Source organism: Sardina pilchardus, chromosome 22 (assembly GCF_963854185.1).
Source record: "Sardina pilchardus chromosome 22, fSarPil1.1, whole genome shotgun sequence".
In the NCBI taxonomy this organism is placed as follows: domain Eukaryota; kingdom Metazoa; phylum Chordata; class Actinopteri; order Clupeiformes; family Clupeidae; genus Sardina; species Sardina pilchardus.
The window spans coordinates 19,532,878-19,555,548 of NC_085015.1; the positions used below are offsets into that span (position 1 = coordinate 19,532,878).

The following is a 22,671-nucleotide window of genomic DNA, read 5'->3' on the forward strand; positions in this document are numbered from 1 at the left end:
CTAGAGTTAAAAAAAAAAGAAAAGAGGAAAAAAGTGAATCGTTGGAACTGCTAAGGTGACAATGATCAGCATGTCTTTCAATATGGCATGAAGCGGTCCACTAGCGATGCGCAACTAAATAAACAAAAGATAGCCTATTTTATGAATCGTTGTGCAGGTGGACTATTATAGGCCTACCATTTTGCGCTTTAGAAAGGGAGAGTGAGAGTGACCTTAGATAGTCTTTATAGCCTATTTATATTAGGGCTTTGACTTTTGGCCAAAAATCGTATTCGAAGTTCGTTTGGTTATTAATATCAAACTTCGAATGTATTCGAATATTTGTTAATAATATTTTGACCATTATTTTTATGCTATTGGAAAAACACGCAGCATTCATTAAGCTGAATTTCCTTTTCCTGCTCTCCCTCCGTCTCTCTGTCACTCATGCGTGTCTCTCTCTCTCTCACAAACATACACACACACACACACACACACACACACACACACACGTACACAGCCCCTCCACTCCGTGCAGACCGCGTCTGTCTCCATGAAAACAAGATCCCTGGAAGCTTGATTGCACCGACATAACACTGTTCAGGTGGAGGCACTATGTATACAACTTTACCAAACAGTAGCCTAAGTAGCCTAAACTCATTCTCCATGGCCCGCTTTCTCTCGTCCTCCCTCGTGCGCGCTCAATGGACACCCGTCCCTCGACATGCATCCTAAACATTCACAATCGTGAAAGCAATGACGCATAGTGACAACAAGCTAAATTATCCGGTTAGCATGATTAGCATGCTGCACAGATTAAAACTCTTGCATTCAAGTTGATTGACCATCTCAATACCAATGTCTTCCAACTCCAAGACTTAAAAGGGCCTGTCCCAATGAGGAAGTTACTATTAGCTTACCTTGAAACTTACACACACGTGCAGAGATGTATAGTAACGAAGTAGAACTACTTAAGTACTCTACTTAAGTACTGAAATGCAGTATCTATACTTTACTGGAGTATTATTTTTTTCTCCTACTTCTACTTTTACTTCACTACATATTTTTGATGAGTAGGCTATAGTACTTTTACTCCGATACATTTTTTTATGTGCTCCATCGTTACTCGTTACTGGTGTGTCGGTCACGAACAAATCCGTTCCGGATTGCTCACAAAGTCCTAGTCACACTGATGCGTGTCACTTTCCAATGGGAGTAAATAGTTGCTGTAATTAAGGGTTCGCGAGAAAATCAAGGTGAAGTTAGGCTACATGAGAAGCATTCATTTGTACAATAAGTCATTCTCGAGTAATCCCGTTTTTAAATTGCAACATTTCTTCTTGGTCTCCGACTTCAGTCTGTGTAGCACCCCACAATAACTAGCCTACTACTTGAATATTGTGTTCTTCCACTTGTTTGGTTTTAGAACATTTATTTAAACTACATAGATTACATAGAAATCATAAGCATCACCTCCACATATTCCTATGCATTATGCCTATTCTAGACTAGCCGGATAACCTACCACGACTGAGGCCTAATTACTCTCATGTTCTTTTAAAGTGACAGGCACTCAATTAGACAATTGACATTAAAGATAAATGTAAGTCAATATGACAATCGTGTAAAATGTGAGTCAAAATAAAAAATCAATATCAAATACTCAACATACTATGTATTTTAACTAATTGTGCAGATCATAAATAGGCCTAATGTAAACTTCATATGAATTTCAAAATGTTTGAAAAACAAACATATGATATGAAGCCACCTTTTCACTGAGTGTGGGGAAGTATGCCTTGTAATGTCTGGTCTCCACTGGTGTGGTGGGGCTCCCATATCAAATCAGTATCAAAATTCTTAACTTATGTTAAAACAATTGTGACACTATAGTCTTATCATGTATTTTGCATGCTATGGCTACTGACTGATGCATTAGATAGATAGATAGATAGATAGATAGATGGCTACAGATGATCAATGATTCTGTGTATACCTATTATTGTATTAAAAGTGAGTTGTATCGGTCATAACACCCCTACAAATGACATTGGGAAACCCATACAGTTATATTTATTCACCTTGTTTAACTACTACCACATGTTTATAGCCTAGTCTAGGGCCTAGGCTATGGCCCCCGTGTGTCTGCCAAGGGGCCTGCACTGAACGATTGTGCTGATACCTTTTGGACCCATCTCGTTCGCAAATCAGCTAATTACACAATACTTCTACTTTTACTTCCAGTACTTGAGTAGTATTTTAAAAAATAAACTACTTGCAATACTTAAGTACAAAACATGTTTAATACTTTAGTACTTCTACTTAAGTACGGTTTTTAAAGAGCACTTCTACTTCTACTCAAGTCACTTTTTTGATAGAGCACTTGTACTTCTACTCAAGTCTGGATCTCTAGTACTTTATACATCACTGCACACGTGGGGAAACTGAATAGGCTAGTCAAACCACTCGCTAACATCACCTACAGGAGCCCAGATGAGTAAGCCTAATAGCCTTGCTAATGAGCTCATGATTCACGACTTTACCAGATGTGAGAAAGCCGCTGAATCTGAAAACAACGTTTGCATGCAAACACATGTACAAAAAAATAATGCTCATAACAGGTTCGAATATTAAGAGCTGCCTAAAATTCGTTCGAATATCATATATTTTTCAAAAATTCGAATTATATTCGAATAACGAAGTTCGGAGTCAAAGCCCTAATTTATATACAAAAAGGCAAACTTTACATTTTGTCTGACATTCATTTTGACATTTAATTTGGACATTGAAATATTTAGGTAAAATAAAATATACAGTGGAAAGCATACATAAGCAGAAATAGCACCTAATTCTAGAAAGGAGAACTTTAGTGTGATTTTTCATATAGATCTCCATTTCTCAAGGTCATGGAGTAGCCATACTGTCAGTATAAAAAAAAAACCTGAGACAATCAATATTATCTAGCAATTTAGCCGCCTTAGCTGCCTCCCTAAACAAAAAAAGTAACTAAGTAACTTTTACTTAAAGTACATTTTTAATGAACTACTTTTTACTTTTACTTGAGTATATTTTCAGATGGGTATTTTAACTTAAAGTAATATTTCAGCAAAGTATTGGTACTTTTACTTGAATACAATATTTTAGTACTTTTTCCACCTCTGCCTCTTACCTTGTCAGACCCGACGACAGACACCAATTCACGGACGGGTGGACCTATGGAGGATGTGGACGTGCTGTCGAGACTGGAGCTGGAAAATAATGCAAATAATGGAAAATACGAAACCGCAGACTAAACAGAATTTCTTGTCCATATCTAAACCACTTTCAAATCGAGGAAATGGAGTTAGCCCCCGAAGAACTACTACTACGAATTACGATATGAAACATAGCCTACCTGCGATGATAAAGTAGCCTACAGTGCGCCTGCACTGTCACATCATGAAAACTGTTTTAGATAATTAGTTCACTTTGCAATCAGCAGTGTAAATATGGCACAGGTAAGCTGTCCGTGTGGAGTACAATGGAGGGAACAGGAAGAGTGAGAATTAGAGAAGGCCTAGTAAGAGGACGCGGAGGTGAAGAAGTATGAGGAAGAGGAAATGGTTAATGGTTAATATAGCGCTTTTATCGGCTTCTGCGAGCACTCAAAGCGCTTTACATATCATACCTCACATTCACCCATTCATACACCGACGGTAGAGACTGCCATGCAAGGCACCAACCTGCTCATCGGATTCGGGAGCACTGGGGTTAGGTGTCTTGCTCAAGGACACTTGGACAAGATCAGGAGGAATTGGGCTCGAACCAGCAACCTTCCAGTTACTGGATGACTCCTCTACCACCTGAGCCACTGCCGCCCCAAGGAAGGGAAAGAAGAGTAAGAAATAGGATTACTGATGACATCAGAGCTACAATAGTGGACCATGTAATCAACCATGGAATGAGCCTGAGGGCCTGAAGCTGGCCAATGGATTCAGCCGAAATGTTTCCATAGCTGCTTTGGCCCGCAGCTGGTTTACAGATCACCCACTCTTTATTGTACTCAACCTTCCGTCATACTCTCCATTCTTGAATCCAATTGAAGAGTTCTTCTCTGCCTGGCAATGGAAGGTCTGTGACAGTCATCCCCATCAATGCATAACACTTTTACAGGTGATGGATGAGGCATGTGGGGATATTGACCATACATTGTGTCAGGCCTGGATATGGCATTCCAGAAGATATTTTCCCAGGTGCCTTGGACTAAAGGACATTTTAAATTTTGAGGGCCGGACCCAGAGACAACATGGGCGCCCGATGCGGCCATAGACAGTAAGGATGCTGCTGTAGTTGTGATTACTTGTGAGTCACTTGTGAGGTCACATTGACAAAAAAAAGGTGTGGCCAGAAGGAGTGCCATTATATAAATTAGCAGATTACTTCAACTCTATCACTGGTCTGCCATGGAAGCATCAATATTTCAGGCCGTCATACTCTACAGCAGGGCTATTCAAATAGTGAATGCAGCCTGTTGGATTTTATCTGTGACCAACCCGCCAACTGCTTTCAAGTCTTTCATGAAAAAGAAAAAAACAGCCAAAGTAACACTATACGTCAAAGGAGTAAAGTGTACCCCTCGGTCACTTTTTACAGAACAAAATAGAGCTGATAGCATTCCTTTGTGTAGCCTGGACATTGACCCGTCGCCCGACATAAGAGACCCCTTTACGAGTCTCTTTTACATAGAATACATATAATATATCACCGGATTGAGGCTTTACAATGCTGTTTATTGTTTGTCAATATAGTTATACGAGATTTACGTTGCCTATCCTAAAGTAGATGAGGAAGTCTCAGTTGAATGTCCTTTGTAGTTAAGTTACCTGTTTGCATTTGATTGCTGCTATAATCTTCTTGGCACCATGTCAAGCGCCCCCCCCTGTCTTCCCTCCCCCCAACCCATGGACTATTCTTGAACTGCTATTGAAAACTGAAAAGTATCTGTCAAATTGCAAATGATAATGTAACTGTGTTTGATATCATTTTTAATGTCTCGAGAAGTAAGAGGGTTGTAGATTTGTAAAATAAGTGTATGTTTTCCTGTGGTCTAGGGGGAAATGGTCTGGGTTCTGATGAAAACACTCCCATCGCCTTTTGTTGTTGATAAGAAATACCCTGTGGAGGTCCATGGTCTTTCATATGTAGCATCTGTTCCTTTCTAGTTTGGAATATTATCTAAGAAGCCCCTGTTCTGAATAAGGATAGGCAAAAGGCAATTCTAGGAGCATATGCTTTGCAGAGCTCCAAGGTGAGTGTAGCTGAATCTAGACACTAGGGAAGTCTCTGCTTCTCAGGGCTTCCACATGTGTAAGGGCCTTCTGTGTAGTCAAATCTATGGCAAGCAATATTTCTGCTTCTCAGAGTTTTCACTTCTGTGTATGGGCAAACCTATGCCAGGTATGTTATTACCTCCGCCAAGGAGGTTGTTTTCGTCTGTCTGTCTGTCTGTCTGCAAGATAACTCAAAAAGTGATGGATGGATTTCGATGAATTTCAGGGAAGGTCAGACATGACCCAAGGAAGAAACGATTACATTTTGGGAGTGATCCGTAACACCGTCGGGATTCCGGAGCCGTTTACGTGTTTCGCTTAGTGGTGTAATGGCATGGTATGGCCACGTGGTGGCGATCTGAATAGTTTAGGTTCAAATGTATGACAACCTAGAAAGAACAATACAGGCGTAGGTCTGCGCTCTCTGAGTGCTTTTCCAGTTTTGACTATTATAGTCAGGGGGCCTACTGTATATGTGTCTAATTTTGGGGGCTCGTGGGAATCGCATGTTAATTTTTGGAGAGTGTTATATCTTTGTTGTATGGGTTCATAAGAGTAAAAAAATATGTCTCCATTTTTTCTTGAAGGTTTTAGTGACCCTAATCAAAGGTCAAATTCTGAAAACGGTCAAATTAGGCGTTTTGCCCATATACCTCACATTTCTGGTATTGTAGCACAGGGTTTGGTGTCAAAAAGCAAAGATATTCTACAAGGTTCTGTGCAAAAGTGGACCACATAAACAAAACAGCATAAAAAATGTTTGGCTGATAATTGATCCCTTTAACAACACATTGTGCCTAAAATGCTCAAAATTGTCGGTCTAAAAATACTTCAATATCAATACTATAAATTCCAAATTCCAAAAACTGCCCATTCAGAGCACAAGTGCAGAGATCTCTGTTAAATCAAGTTTAATCGACTTCTACATAGCCAGCACCAGCTGAGGCCTGTAAGGCCTTCCGTAGCCTAAATGTGAAGAAAAGTAATTATAACGCAATCAATTTATCAAACCATATTGTGTTACAATGACTTTTCTATTATTATTATTATTATTATTATTATTATTATTATTATCTATAATTACCAAAAATAGGGTTAAAAACAGGTAATAACAGAGATATAATTTCATGTTCAATGACTACTGAACTCTGAACATATGTACAATGAATACTGAATCCAACCACTCTCCAAAAATTAACATTTCAGTCCTACGGAAACCACATAGGCCCGGTCTATATCGAAATTGATTGAATTGTCTTTGATTGTTGATTGCGTCTTGAACATTGATTGATTGTAACGTAAAATTATTCTTGACATTACAATAAATTGTAACATTAATTGGTAATCTGTAATATTACTTTCCTGAGGTTGTATTTCTAGTAAGGAATTTGTTTAATCAGATACCTTAGCAGTGAGTGAATTGAATTCTCAGTTAAACCACGTAATTATGAGGGGCCTGTTAGACTCGAGTGGTCCCTAGGTTATTTCAGTAAGATTGCACCAAGCCAAAGCCTCTGAGACTTAAAAGCCGGGCCCAGCCTTAAATAAATAAACTGCTAAACGTCACTGAACGAGTACTGGAAATTTAATAGATGTACAAAGGTCACTGAACTGAGAAATATCGTTAATGGTATGGGGTTGGATCCTTTATGATTAACAGATCATATGAGAGCTATTCCACTGCTCGGTTGAATTCCCTGCGTTCTATAAGGGGGTCATTAACCAGATGTTATTTGAACAGTAGATCCATCTTTTTGGCCGTATCACGCTTGTACAGTATATTAATTCGCCTAACTCGTGGTCACAATGCATCCAAGCTGTAAAATACAGACGTTCAGAACATAGTAACATTTAGCATATGACGGAGATGGCTTTTAGCTAGTTGGATGGCAGTAGGCCTACGCTAAAGTAAAATAGCGATTGCTTTCAAAGCTAAAGTTCATCAGAATCCTGGGATATACCCCAAAGATTCTAGAGCGGAGCGCTCTATGATCTCTGATATACCCGACTGGCATTTGGCCATAGCAACCATCCATTTAGAACTACAGTAGCAACGGCAGTTTGTCCTGCAAGTTGAAAAAATTAGTTTAAATGTGTCAGGGAAAAGTAGTCTACAAAGACAGTTCTAGCGCTAAATGTTTAAATTACAATATTTAGAAAATATAATTCCAATAACTGTAGCCATAATACCATCTTGAAAATTAACAGTCTGAAAGCCCATTTCATACTCTTTCTGGAGATGCGTTCATTTCATTATAGCTTGTCATACCTCTGTTTTGGGGAGATGAAATATCATCCAAATAGATTATTTTTCAGTTTTGTGTTACAATAATTACAATAAAAATGCAATATAGACACCTCTAATTACTTTTTTCAAAGACAGCTGAAACACATCTGTAAAATTGCCCAACATTTTGTTTTGTGTAATGGGGCAGCCAATGTGAGGGTTTGAAAAAAATCTGCAATTTTTCTTCTGATTTCACAAGATTGTATCACAGTCAGTATCAACACATACGGCTTACAAATGTAGAATCTATGGGTAGCAATCATCATTCACAGAATATTTGAAGTCTTTAGCTTGAATACATTTTGAGATAATGACATCTGAATTTTGCTGCAGATTTAGATGAGCGTGCAAATGTGCCAAAAATCAGAAGGGTTCAGAAATGTTTTTCTCTGGATGTACAGTATTAGATATATCAAGCTAATATTTTGGCTAAGCTAGGTTACATGGTTACTCTTTAGATGGTGGAAGTGATGGTCTGCACACTGCAATGGCTCCAAAAAATAGTTTTTTATTTTTAAATAATAAAAAACTATTTTTTGGAGCCATTGCAGTGTGCAGACCATCACTTCCACTTTGACACGTTTTTTTGTCTGGCACCTGCTTAAGAAAAATCTGTGGATGTGCGCACCCGTCTCTCTAAATACTCTTTAGATGGTAAAAGTTAAAAGCAAATCTGAGGTGGTCAAGCAGAAAGTTTCTCTCTGAGGTGGAATGACCCCACAGGAATGTTATGCTATTAGGTAGAGCCCCTTTAGCAGATTAGGTTCCCAAATGGAATGCCCAAAATTCCACTTTGAGAAACAGACAGCTCTGATCGCTTACCGTTGTTGGCACACGTGCTCGCCTTTTCTTTCTGCCACTGATGCAACAAGTTGCACTCTGACAGAGCCATATACTGGGCTCTGGATTTCAGCCAATCATGTGCATGTCTAAACTGGTTGAATGGACAGGTTGAAAAAAAGGGGCACATGTAGCACTGTAACAAATATTTTCAAACATGTCAACATAATTTGCAGTTCAATCTGTTAAATGATAACGATCCATGTTCAAACAAAATGTAATATGGGATCCTACAACAAATTACATCAAACTATATCTTTATACCCCCACAGGTGAAATCTATATCTATTGTATGTGTACTGTATGTGTGTGTGCATGTGTGTGTACAGTATGTGTGTGTGTTACAGTACATGCAAGTTAAAACTGTGGTATAGGTTTTGTTCTTTCCAGTAACTCTGCAGCTTAAATAGAATGAAATGTGTCTTAGTCATAACCTACATATTTTTTCAGTTGCCATTGTGTATTGACATGAACACAACATCTGATTACTAAATGTTCTGAGCTTCAGGCTGCGTGAATTGAAGTGTCAATACAGTAGGCAGAACGCCTGTGTTTGTAGCTTAAATGAGTTGAGTTATTCTTTTAAGCAATAATTCCCCACCGCCAACATGAAAATGACAACTGGTTTTGCTCACACTCACTTTTTTGGAAGTGCATTTTAACAATAACGTCAGCAATGTATAGCAGACCTCACAACATCCAAAAAGTAATTTCAGGGAGATATCTCGAAAAAAAAAAAAAACTTTAGCCTACTTAGAGACTGAAATACAGAATATGTCAATAATGTCTAGCCAGTACACCAACTGAGGAATGCCTATTGATAAAAAAAATTGATAATAAAATATGTAGATTTTGGTAACATTTGTTTGCAATTCTGCAACACACGTATTGCAAAACACTACACATGATTTCTTACATTAGACACTTATATTCAAAAGTGAAATCTCATTGAGTAAACACTGGTAATTGTGTTACCGTACAAAGGTGGAAGTAATCATTGTTTGTCTTGTGCATCCATATCAAATACCTGCTATAGGATCACTTAATACCCAAGTTAAGGCTTGCAGCCTCGATATGTCTAGATAGCCTATAGACATGTCTAAAGCCTACCTTACATTGCCAGACTTTGCAAAGATTTGGAAAAGATTTTTTGAAAAACTACAGTCTCAGACCCTCTCACATCTAAAGACAATTCATTGAGTTTTTAGTCACAGTCTAGTCTCAGATTAGGATTTTGCAAAGACTGTGGGTCACTATTTACAAGACTGCTGCTAGATTCCTTCAAATTATTTCCATCGTGCAATAGGCTACACGTCATCATTCACAGGAAATCACATGATAGCCTACTGATATCAAAGTAATTTTTCGCGTTTCTGCAGCATTGTTTGATGTGTGACATCACTAACAGATATAGAGTTGTTCTGTCACGTAGAACAGCCGACTAATAAATTATAAGAAATGAAATAACAAATAATCATAAAGGCTACAGCTGTCGCCTATTTTGCCCCTTCCTGTTTCATGTTCGCGCAAGGTTACTATTGGTTTTTAATGTTCACGTCACTATTTGCATGAGCCACGACTGAAAAGACTTCCGATAATATCAAACATGTTTGATATTGTCGTAACGGCAAAACTAGAAAAAGACTGCCTCCGACGGACTTAAAACCGCTAAGATTGGCACCTTACACTAAACGATTTAGATGATGGGAGCGCGCTGCGACTTCAGTACAACTCCCAAGATTTCCGACCGATTTTGGAAATGTAGTCGCCGACTGTTAAAACAGACCAAAATCGTGCAATGTAAGCCAGCCTTAACTTGCTACGTAGGACACCCCACTGAGTGCTTTTCTAGTTGCTTTTGTAGCTAGCTTACAGCTACCAGGTCAAAGACGCAAACTGGTGCCCCCTTGTGGAGGAGATGTGTTTGTGAAAGCGTATTGTAAGATGACACTCTGTTCAAAAGTGAAATCTCTTGTCATTGAGAAAACACTGGTAATTGGTTCCCACACATAGCTGAAAACACTTAGAGAAAACGGAACACCAAGCAGTCTGAGCCTTAGCACTACAAATAGACTTCAGGTAAGTTATTGTGTAACTGTTCAATACGTACTTTTACACCGAGTACCTGTGTACTATAACAGTTCTGTAGGCCTATTTGCTACTTTACTCTCCATTGCTCAGAGGTGTCAAGTAACGAAGTACAAATACTTCGTTACCTTACTTAAGTAGAAATTTTGGGTATCTATACTTTACTTGAGTAATTATTTTTCAGCCTACTTTTTACTTCTACTCCTTACATTTTCACGCAAGTATCTGTACTTTCTACTCCTTACATTTTGAAAATAGCCTCGTTACTGCTATTTCATTTTGGCTTGTCATCATTAAAAAAAAAAAAAAAAAAAAAAAACCTATCCAAATAAATTGCACAATCCGAATAGTGTTTCCGACACCCTATACATAGATTTCTCGAAAACATGCGCGCGCACACAAGGGGCAGAAAGCACCATGAACAGCATTAAGCAGCTGCTCTCCGTGAAAAGATTAAAATGAATTTTAGTGCCGAAAACAGCACTATTCGAAATGACGATGGTTAGAGAATGTTCAGGAATGTAAAGTAATGCATATATTTGCCAGAAACCACCAAAACCGCCAAAAAGACGATGTTTTATAAATAATGAAAACGAACGACAAACTCTGAAATAAGCTCATAAATGAGATGTTATCATCATTTAGACAACAGTGGCATACAAAAAATGCCGATTATAACTTACAGCAGCTGGTTATTAGGTTAACTTTATAACGTTAAGACCGGCCATTCGGCGTCTTCTGCCCCATGGGTGCGCGCGCATCTAGTTTTGTTAGTAAACACGCGATCCATCACACCACCTGTAGGAAGAGCAGCCAACTCGTGTATAGGCTATCCCTCGTCCCTGGAAGAATTTTCGAAATGGTTGGATGCAAAAACAACTCATTTCAGATGTACTGCTGCAAGGTCTGCACTCAAGACCTTTCAAAAACTCGCCGTCTAATTTGAAAAGCATATTGAGGTAAGCTGAGAGTTTGTTATTATCAGTTAATTGTTGGCACAACATTGTAGTAGGCCTAGCCTAATCTATTAACGTACTAGCCGAATGGTATATTTTGAATGTTTGCTATGGCTATACTGTAGCCTACATGCTATGATTCAATGTTGCCAGTTTGTTTGGGGGCACTGTGTGATTTGCTATGGCTTGCTAAATGCTTGGTACATGGTAATTAGCGGTAGGCTATGATTTAACGTTGCAAGTTCGTTTGGTGGGCACTGTGTGAGATTTTAAATTCAACTTTAGCCAAATTGTATCTGAGCTTACTGCTATATGGGATATTTGTAAGTTATTTGTGTAAAGATATATAGTTGACCAAGGATAACATGAATCTCAATATGTGCCTGTGCATTCATTTTTCTCTACAGGAGAAACATCCAACTCGTCTGTAGCCTACAGTAGGCTACACGCAGTTTACTTCAGCAGCCCTCAAAAGAAAGTCATCCACTGAAGGTTCTTTGGCCCCACCTTACAAACAAGTATTTTTTTTTTTTTTTTTTTTTTTGATGAATCACCTGGATTAGTCGTACATTTTGACAGCACTAATGTATACTGTATAACCAAACAAGGGTAGCTGCCACTAAGCCTGCCCTGGGTACACCAATTTGTCCAGTTGTCTTGTCCAGTTTTGTTCTTACATCCCTTGCCCTCACAAATTCCTGCAGCTAAGCTTGGATGTGCATGTACATTCTAATAAAGGTTATTTATTGATAATTAACATGCCTCTGAAGTTTGACTTTTTGCACCATTAATACTAAGGAACTAGTCATCATATCTTCCGCTCCATGAAACACATTTTAATGCTCAGTAGTACACATATGGTTCTTTAATGTATCTGCATTGTTACTAGAATGTGTTCATGTTCAATGGGCACATAGGCCTACAGTATGCGGCTGAAACAGATAGCTAGTGGATCCCACATTTTTCAACATTAACATTTTAATGTATCATTGTAGGCATTATGGCCTTTAGAAAATGTTTTGTTTTTGGGGAAGTGGGGTAGTGTACAATAGGCCCCTGTGGCGCGGCCTAAACTTTTGTTTTTAACGGCATTTTTTCCCTTACATTACTTTTACTTTTATACTTTAAGTAGTTTTGAAACCAGTACTTTTATACTTTTACTTAAGTACAAAGCTTGAGTTGATACTTCCACTTCTACAAAAGTATTTTAAAAACCTAGTATCGTTACTTCTACTTGAGTAGTGAATGTGAATACTTTTGACACCTCTGCCATTGCTAAAACCTATCAAAGTCTTATTTTCAATGGGCATATAGAAAGCATGCTTCTTTTGCAACCAATGGAAGGGGCATGCAGAGTTTGTATTTGTTTGAAGTACATTCTTACACCCTTGTGTAACAGACAATAAAGTATTATCTAATCTAATCTAATCTAATCATTCACTTACAGCATTGCCTTGATAAGTGTGATTCTACTTTTCTTTACTTCTGCTGCAAATAAAATTCTCAGTTGATTACAGCATAAATGCTACTTTTGGGTCTCACAGAAGACGGAGTCCAAGAAAATGACAATAGAAATAGAAACACAGACTGTAGTCTGACAGGTGTTACATGGGAATCAATAGAACTCCAGGAATAATACCACAGAGGTAGGTTATGGTTGAAAATATAAAAAATATAATTTATTTCACATGTATTTCATGGAGAACAGTTTGAGAGCACATGCGACACTTTGTAAGCCTTCCCAACAGTTAGCTAGATCCACTACAGCTTCTAATCATCCACCTCTGAGACAGAGCAAGGGGGTTACAACCAAAAAGGGCTCACATACCAAACAAAAGATCAAATACGCTCAGGGCCTCACAGCGCCAAACAAAAGATTCAAACTCAAGCAAATGGGTCACAAGCATAAGCCCCGCTCCACCTCCCAACAACCACATACATGTACTAGATGCTGGGTTAAACAAAGACACTTCTAGGGAATGGTTTGACAAAACAAACAAACAGTATAAATAACCAGCACAGCAGTAGTTCACATAATTCACACAAGTTGATCCATAGATCAGCATTACCACTGCTGCTGGCTAGCAGAAAGGAAAATACAAGCATACACACTCAGTCACATATAACCAAAAGAAAAGACACATACAGTATAACCAAAAGACAAGACACAAAAAGGAACAGCCATCGCCACAACCAAGCCTCTACGCTGCGGTCCTCCCAGAAGCAATGGCCAAAGATCCCCCTAGTCTCTACAACAGACAAAAGTAACATCACCAGCATATTCTTTAAAAGGTTAATATGCAGAAACTGAACAGAAGAAATTCCCATTACCAGCAGAAATCAATAATACATAGGCCTACCACCGGACAAAGTACATCTGCTTACATCTGTTACAAGATAAAATAACTTTTACAACAAGTTTTTTTCACAACCTCTCCACAAACAGAGAACAAAAGAGGCACCCTGAAACAAGGATGACTCAACCCAGCGAATCAAGGAATTACAGTACTTGATACTGACCACTGAAAAAAACATGGAATTGGTGAATGAGCTGGAGAAAGATTCAAGGGTGTCTTACAAAAAGGAGAAAGACCAGCTGGCGCTGAAAAAGAAAGATTTCCAAAAAATAAAAAAATCACAGCTGCCTGACAGTCTGAAAAGGAGCACCAAGAAAAAGCTGCAGGTAGAAGAGGCTGAATTTGAACAAGGCCAGAAGAGGGTTGATAAGGAGCTGAAACGACAGACAGCCAACCTGAAAGCTTGCTTGAGCCAATATAAAAAGGCCTTGAAAGACGTGGAGAAGAAGGAAAAGGAGAGGCAGAAACGCCTGGAAAAACTCCACAAGGAAAAAGCAAAGGCAGAGAAAATCAAGCAGAAAAAAATAGAAAAGGAAAAGGAGAAAAAACTTCAGATGGAGTTGGCTGAGGAGCGAGAAATTGCAAAAGCACGATTGATGGCACAGCATAAGAAAGACAAATTCAAGAAGCTTAGCAGCAAAATAATGGAAAAGAGGGAGGAAGAGGTACGCAAGACGGCACATCTAAATGAGAAATACGAAAGAAGGCGCCAGAAATTCAAGAGGAAGTGGACAAAGCGAATAAAAAAAGCTACAAAAATAAAAAACAAAATCACTTCAGCGCCAGGACGTTTCTTCCGGCTTTTTAAACCAAGCTATGGAAAGAAGGTGGACAAAGTCTTGAAGGAGGAACAGGTGGAACGGCTGCTCTTGCAACAAACTGCAAAGGACAACGAGCAGTGGCTTCCTGAGGAAGAGGTGAGGAAGAAGCAGGATAAGGAGCGAGCAGAGGAGGAGAGGCGCAGAACTCTTGCTGCTCAGCAGGAGGCCACGGAATGGGGCGGCAGGATGCTGGTTGTGCTGGCATCAGCAAGGAGCAGCACAAGCAGTATCAATTCAGAGTTCTGAAAAAAGACATCAGGACACCAAGAAGGAGCAGGTCAGACAAAAAGGTCAGTGAGATGGCTGGCAGATAGAGACCTCCTTTATAAACATGCAGGTTCTAACACCCGGGCTACGCCAGGTCCGCAACTAAAGCCTACCTTACGCTGACAAGATTTTTCAAAGAGTCTTTTAACTAATGCCCCTCATTCAAACTTTACTCAAAAGACTACAGTCTTTCAATACTTTTTCCCAAAATCTTGTCAGTGTAAGGTAGGCTTCAAGTGTAAATAGTTTTAAATCAGGTCTGGTGTAGTCAGTTTCATTGATTATAGTGCAAATTAATTGTTGCGATACTCGTGCACCTGGTGTAGCCTCCCTGTAAGGATGAGACAAACAAAGAGCAGCAATTAGAACTGTTTGTGTTTCATGCCTAGTGGTGCAGAAGAAGCATCTCCGGAAGATGGAGTTTCCAGGGGGAGGAGAGAGGGCATTTTCACAGGAACTGCTGCCACCAAAGACACAGGAACTGTCATTATAAATCTCCTTGTGTGGTTTGTATGAGAAGTGTAGGGACGTTGTTGCCAAGGTAAGGAAGATTCGGTTCATTTGCATGGCATGATGCCAGGAAAGTTTCTGTACTGTTATGTTATCCAGAGATGAACACACTAGCGATCACAGCCTATGCGTGTTGATATCATTCAGACATTAGAGGTGAATCACAGGTACATGGGCAATGCAAAACGATGAGGTGCCGAGCGAGCGCTATCAGTGTGTACGCAGTTTTAGACGGCCTGACAAAGAAGGTTAGTTACACTAATCACCGGCATGTCTTCCCCCCTCCAAGTAGACTTGGCCTAAATGTGTCCTGACCACACAAACATGAGTATCATACAACAGAGAGGACGAGGAGAAATTATGGTGGAAGCAGAGCTCCCCGCCCCAGTTGGAAGTCTCTCAACTAAGAGGTAGCAAGTTTAAAATTAGTTGAAGTGTATGTATGAACAGGAAATCATTGCAACTGTAAATTGTGCTTCTGTCATTATCTGGGAGTTTCTTTGTACATCTTTCACAACTATATGGTTAGATGTAAGCAGACTTTCATTTGTTGAACAGATACTGGCAAATGTTTCACTGTCTGGTGTAAAGGAAACCATGGTGCTGTAAAACTAATAAGCCTGACTTTTCCTGTTTCAGCTTCTCTCGAACATCACTCCATCCATCTGCTGTCCCAGCACCAGCCCAAGGAGGATGGGTTCCCCCAAAAGCCTGGGTCCTCCCAAGGTTTCTTCCAGCTGGGAGTTTTTCCTTGCCACCGTTGCCTATGGCTTGCTTTTGGGGGCATGACCAGGGCTGGACTGGGACCAAAAAACGGCCCGGGCATTTTTGGCCATAGTGGCCCACCATGATAATTTACACGATAAAGCATATGTGCACACTGTTTTGTTTGTAGAAAATATTTAAGCAAACCGCAGCCTGCATGGAAGCGAGTAGGCTAGCCTACCCTTGCTAAAACAAATATTAATTATTATTATACTCTCTCTCTCTCTCTCACACTCACACACACACACACACACACACACACACACACACACACACACACACACACACACACACACACACACACACACACACAACCACGCACCCACTAGAGTGACCTCTAAACCAGCAAGGATGAGGTTGTGCACAAAACTCATATGCTATTAAATGCTTCACTAAATAAAACCTGCTATAATTTCCTATGTTGAGCATTTGCATAGTTTTAGCCAACAATTCACCTTGATACTATTTAGTGAAGATGTATAGGCTACACATCCCAAAACATTGTCATTGTTAATTCCATGGGCTATCACCATTCATGTTTCATTCTTTCATTCATGCGTCTGACTGCATGTCTGTGTGTATGGGTGTATGGGTGTCTGCTTGTCTGCGCAAAGAAATTTGATAGTTTGCTTGTTGTATTGCGTCAAGATTGACAACAATTTCGACCAATCGTGACTGTCTTAAGATTTCAGAAGGTTGATTGCGTTCTTAAGCCCACAACTCGTTAATTTGATGGGTATCGCAATTCAAATGCATGCGAGAGGGGTACACACAAACCACACAAAAAGACGCGCTCACACTATAAAACTTTGTTTTGCTTAACTGGGTGCTGAATCCTACATAGTAGGCAGGTTACTACATCTAAAAGAAGCCAGGGGAAGCAGCAGTCGCAGATTTCAAACTTTTAAATGTTCGTTGTGCGCCCAAAAAGTTCAGCCAACATTTCGGCTACTTCTTACCGGGCTCACGGTAGCTATTCTGACCTCCTCAATCTGTCCCTGCTGGGTCACGTCTCTCACCTCTTCCTCCTCCTCCGAATCAATTTGAATAGCTACTCCTTCCTCTGTGTAACTACTCTGTTGCACACTCGCATGTGCCTCTCTGACAGCCTGTGCACTCGGGGCTGCTTCTGCACTGCTGCTATGTCGACGGCCCTGTTTGAACTTGTGGTGGCAAACATTTCTGTAATTTTAGCACATTTTTGCTGCATCCACTTGTAGGCTTTTGCCTTTTATCTCGCAACTTCTCTGCGCCCCCTTGCGCTTTCGTGGTTTGTCTTTGTACATTTTCATATATGGACGGTCTCAAACTCCGGTCGAACTCCATTCAAGAGGGAGATGAGGCCGGGAGGGAGAAAGGGAGGGGCCTGAGATTTCATTGGACTAGCCCAATGTCTATTAAGGCAGTCAACCAATGGGCCGCGATTCGCTACCGTTGCGGCCGTACGCTATGTAAATGAGCCTAATATTTTTTAATTATTATTAAATTATGACAGCCTCGGCCCGAATATATGCGTCGGCCCACCGGGCATTGCCCGGTATGCCCTATGGCCAGTCCATGCCTGGGCATGACAGTAAATAAAACCAAAAATATTTACGTTGGTCTTTTACTCAGATTTGTCATCTAGGTTAACACAAGCTGGAACTTCTAAATGATTAAATGCTTCTTCCATGTAAACACAAATGAAATGGCAATTGGTTTAATTAGTGTTCATGCAACCAATGGTTCTGTGTGGGGCGGGCCCCACTAGTGGGGAGTAGAGACAGGATTTTTTTGTTTTGGGCCTATCTTTAATAATACCTTTAGTTTTGACATTGATTAAAAAGAAAAAAGAAAATAACCACACACAAACATAGGAGTCATAAACAGACCAACATATGAATCAAAGCAAAGATCCACTTTAACCCTCTCTGATCAAAGTAACATCTGATCCAGTGGACAGGGGTGGTTGCCACTGTTGTTGAAAATGACTGCAATCAAAGCTCAACAATCCTTTCTAAAAATGTTATTGTTCCAACAATAAAAACATGCACCATTTGAGTTACTCTTTCAATAACAACACACTGATGTGTTTTATAATTCATTTTATATAACACTGCAGTTGTGGCACTTGGGTCACTATTGAATTGATGGCCACTAGAGGGGGCATGCTCTCATTAAGATGGCTCTACTCCATATGAGGGCGAAGGGAGGGAATGATGAGTGCCACTGCTGCAGCTCCTCAGACCAAGTGTGTAACCACCAGCCAAAGGAGGTTATTGATTTCCTTGCCTGGAGGTATGGCCTCTTTTGTTCTCTGTTTGTGTGCAGGCCAGTCAAGTTCATCCACACCAAACTCTGTCATCCATGTCTATGGACCTTACTTTGTGCATTGGTGCACAGTGATGTTGGAACAGGAAAACTGAGAGCCAGTCTCTTCGCCCAATATCAGTGTGTGACCTCACAAATGCCCTTCTGGAAGAATGGTCAAAAAATCTCTTAAACACACAACAAAGTTGAAGCTGCAAACGGTGGACCGACATCATATTAAACCATATGGATAAAGATTATCACTTAAATTCATGTGGGAGTCAAGGCAGGTGACTCAATACTTTTGGCAATATAATATATATGATGTATAATGACTTTAACCCAATCCCACTGGTGTAACTTATTAACTGACATGGCATTTCAATGTTTTAGACACTCCTCGTGCAACCAACATGATGTTAGGTAAGTCAGGGTGAAAAATTAGCACAGATTATAAACTGTGATGTGGAACTTTAAACAAGCTGCATTGTTTTAACTTATTAACTGACATGACATTTCAATGTTTTAGACACTCATCGTGCAACCAACATGATGTCAGGTAAGTCACGGTGAAAAAATAGCACAGATTATAAACTGTGATGTGGGTTTATAACTTTAAACAAGCCCCATTGTTTTAACTTATTAACTGACATGGCATTTCAATGTTTTAGACACTCATCGTGCAACCAACATGATGTCAGGTAAGTCAGGGTGAAAAATTAGCACAGATTATAAACTGTGATGTGGGTTTATAACTTTAAACAAGCCGCATTGTTTTAACTTATTAACTGACATGGCATTTCAATGTTTTAGACACTCATCGTGCAACCAACATGATGTCAGGTAAATCAGGGTGAAAAATTAGCACAGATTATAAACTGTGATATGGGTCTCTAACTTTTAACAACCCCCATTGTTTTAACTTACTAACTGACATGGCATTTCAATGTTTTAGACACTCATCGTGCAACCAACATGATGACAGGTAAGTCACGGTGAAAAATGAGCACAGATTATATACTGTGATATGGGTTTCTAACTTTAAACAAGCCCCATTGTTTTAACTTACAGTACTAACTGACATGGCATTACAATGTTTTAGATCCTCCCCGTGCAAACTACATGACGCTAGGTAAGTCAGGGAGAAAAATAAAATCAGATTATAAACTGTGACGAAAAAGGTAGTACATTCATCTATTCCTACATATAGCCTGGATATGGGTTTGTAACTAACTCAATCATTCTGGTATATACTTGTTGACTGACAAGACATTTCAATGTTTTAGACTCACCTCATCCAAGCCACACAGTGCTAGGTAAGTCAGGGGAAAAGGGGGGGGGGGGGGGGGGGACGACGACGACACAGATTATAAACTGTGATATCGGTTTTTAACTTTAAACAAGCCGCATTGTTTTAACTTATTAACTGACATGGCATTTCAATGTTTTAGACACTCCTCGTGCACACAACATGATGCTAGGTAAGTCAGGAAGAAAAATGAGTACAGATTGTGTTAATGTGATATGGGTTTATAACTTTAACCCAATCTTTAACCAACTTGTTAACTGAAAATGTCAATGTTTTAGACACACCTCAACCAGGCCAGATATTGAGGGGTAAGTTAAGAAGAGAAGTAAGCATAACTATATGTGATCAGTGTGAAAGTAACATAACGCTGGAGTCAAATAAGAACATTTTGATTTATGCAAGGTGTGACTGTACTTACAGACATAGGCATTACAAAGGTTCTGGGGATGCTGGCCCAGGTCCTGCAGGAAAATAAGGAGATGAGGGGAGAGATTTCTAAACTGTCTCAGGAGGTCAGATGCCTGAGAAGAGAGATCGGGAGCAGGGAGTCAGAGGAAGCACCGTGCTCTATAAAATTACCTCTGGGTGACGAAGAAGGGTTTGACCAGGCAGAAACAATCCTGCGGGAACCTTCCGAAAAAAAAAAAAATGGTACGGCTTACAACTGTAAAGCAGTAAGAGTTAGAGGGAATGACTATAAACCCACCTCTAAAATAATCGTCTTGGCTCTCTTTTCGGCAGGCAATATCTTCTGATATCCTTGGATTGTATAATTGAAGGGAAAAAACACAGAAAGCCATGATTGATGACAGATTGATTGTGAAACAAGCTAATCAACTAACCCCAATATTTCTGTGTTGTTAGGTGTCTTTCTTTGCCCTCGTTGGCGGCCACACGGCCGAGATCATAACTCGAAGAATGCTGGGCCAAGCTATGACTAACAGCCTGGCCTGCCACTTCAATTGGGCTGGCAAAGGCCAGAAGAGAGCATTTAAAAACACTGTGCTGCATGATGTCATGTTTGGTAAGTTGAAAGTGGGCTGTGCCATTAAGGAACAAGTAATTGAACACTGTATATTTCACAATACTTTGTTTGCACAATTATGTGTTATAGGTCAACCAAGTGTATGGCTAAAATAGGCCCTAGATGTGATTTGATATGAATTAACTCTTTCATTATTGAAGATAGCTATGGCAAAGCATGTCAATAACTACCAGACCAGATCTAGATAGATAAAAGAAGGGGGTGGGGTGGTAAATGGTAATGTAGTGGTTAAGGAACTGGGATGCCACACATGGCCACTTCTTGGTAGCCCAGTTAATAAGAATAATTCTGTAATCTGTAGTGAAATTAGTGCCGCCACAAACTACTAATAATCTTTCGACTACTTTTTCAGTCACTGTGCTTCTCAAGAGTCTATTACCGGAGTTAATTAGGCCTACAGTGAGCCGTTTGATAAATTGCCAAATTGCTTACAGCAATGCATTTTTAATTATTATGGCTACGTACAATGAAGTATATGTAGTAGGCCTACCACCTTCTATATTTACCTGATGTTTGTTGTCCTTTGTTCGGTTTCAGCGGCACTCCAGAAACAGCTTTCCGGAAGCACAGCAGTGTTTTTTGGGGAAACGGTGAAGAAGTGGCTAAAATATGCCCCCGAGAGGGAAGGTGGTGTTCCCAGGAACGCGTAAGTAGGTTCAGATTGTCATTAATAATCAGCTGGAGAATTTTGTCGATTTGTTTTTTTTGTGATGCGGTGTCAGACATGCAAACTCCTCACCTTTCGGCGAAATTCGCCGTTTTGAATCAAAAATAGGTGACTTACATGGTTCGTGCAGATCCGATGAGAAAATATTTAGGGGGGGGGTCAAGGTGAATTTAATTTACAACTAAGTTTAGAAATCATGCGCAGATGCTAACGCATCTTGAGGTGTTTCTAGAGCCGCATTTAAAACGTGTCTGATCAGCAAGGGATGCGTGAATGTAGCCCCTATGCGTTTAATAAACATTAGTGGAAGCAAAGACGCAACGCGAACAGAACGCGCACACCAAGCCTCTGTTGTGAGCGCAGATAGATGCGTCTGAGATGTCAGGTGGAATTCTGGCGAGAAGAGATGCCGAGGGATTTCACAGGTGGGCTAGTTAAAACTTTCAACTTCTATTAGAAAAAGACGCTGAGATTAGTGTAGCAACGTAGCTAGGTTGTTTTCTTCTAATAATGAAAGTTAGCGAAATTAGACAAACATGTATAGACATGACGAGTTCTTTTGATGAAGAATGCGTGCAGTTTGAACCACCTAGATCGGCAAAAGGTGAAGCAAATAGGCAGACTGTATCAGTATATCAAAGGCTAATGTGACAGTTGAATTAAATGCTCATAAACTGGGCTGGTTCGTTTTGTCCAGAGACGTAGTTGATTGACATGATAATGCTGTCTTTAAGAAAAGTGGGCCCTGTTACTCGAAGCACACTGCGCATAGACCTTACGCAAAGCCTACGCAAAATATATGCAACTCAAATGATTCGCTATAGTAACGTAGCCAAAAAAAGTTGCAACTGCTTCAGACCACACGTAACGCACGTAACCGTGTGACTTGCAACAAGTTTCAGTTGCACCTGGGCCGGATCATTACGAGTTCGTAAGCCAAGCGTAAATTACATTTACATTTGATTGTCGAGTTACAGGAGGACCCTGATCAGTAGCCTAGTCTGTGCCTAGCCTACAGTTTAACATGTAATATGAAGACAGTTCACATAACTTTATTGGTTGGTTAAACATACTAGCACAATATAGCCTAAAAAACACAATCTGTAGTAGCCTAGGCTGCATATTAAAACGTTTTAAAACTATTTGAAAAATTAAAGTCTATCTACCCTATTTTATATAATA

At 39.8% G+C, this 22,671-nt stretch overlaps 1 long non-coding RNA gene across 1 annotated transcript; it reads left to right on the plus strand.

Moving 5' to 3' along the window:
* The first annotated feature begins 20,387 nt into the window (after window positions 1-20,387).
* LOC134069860 (uncharacterized) lies at window positions 20,388-21,436 on the plus strand. Its single transcript, XR_009936862.1, has 3 exons — window positions 20,388-20,428; window positions 20,642-20,801; window positions 21,360-21,436. It is a non-coding gene; the product is annotated as an uncharacterized LOC134069860 (long non-coding RNA).
* The last annotated feature ends 1,235 nt before the right edge of the window (window positions 21,437-22,671 follow it).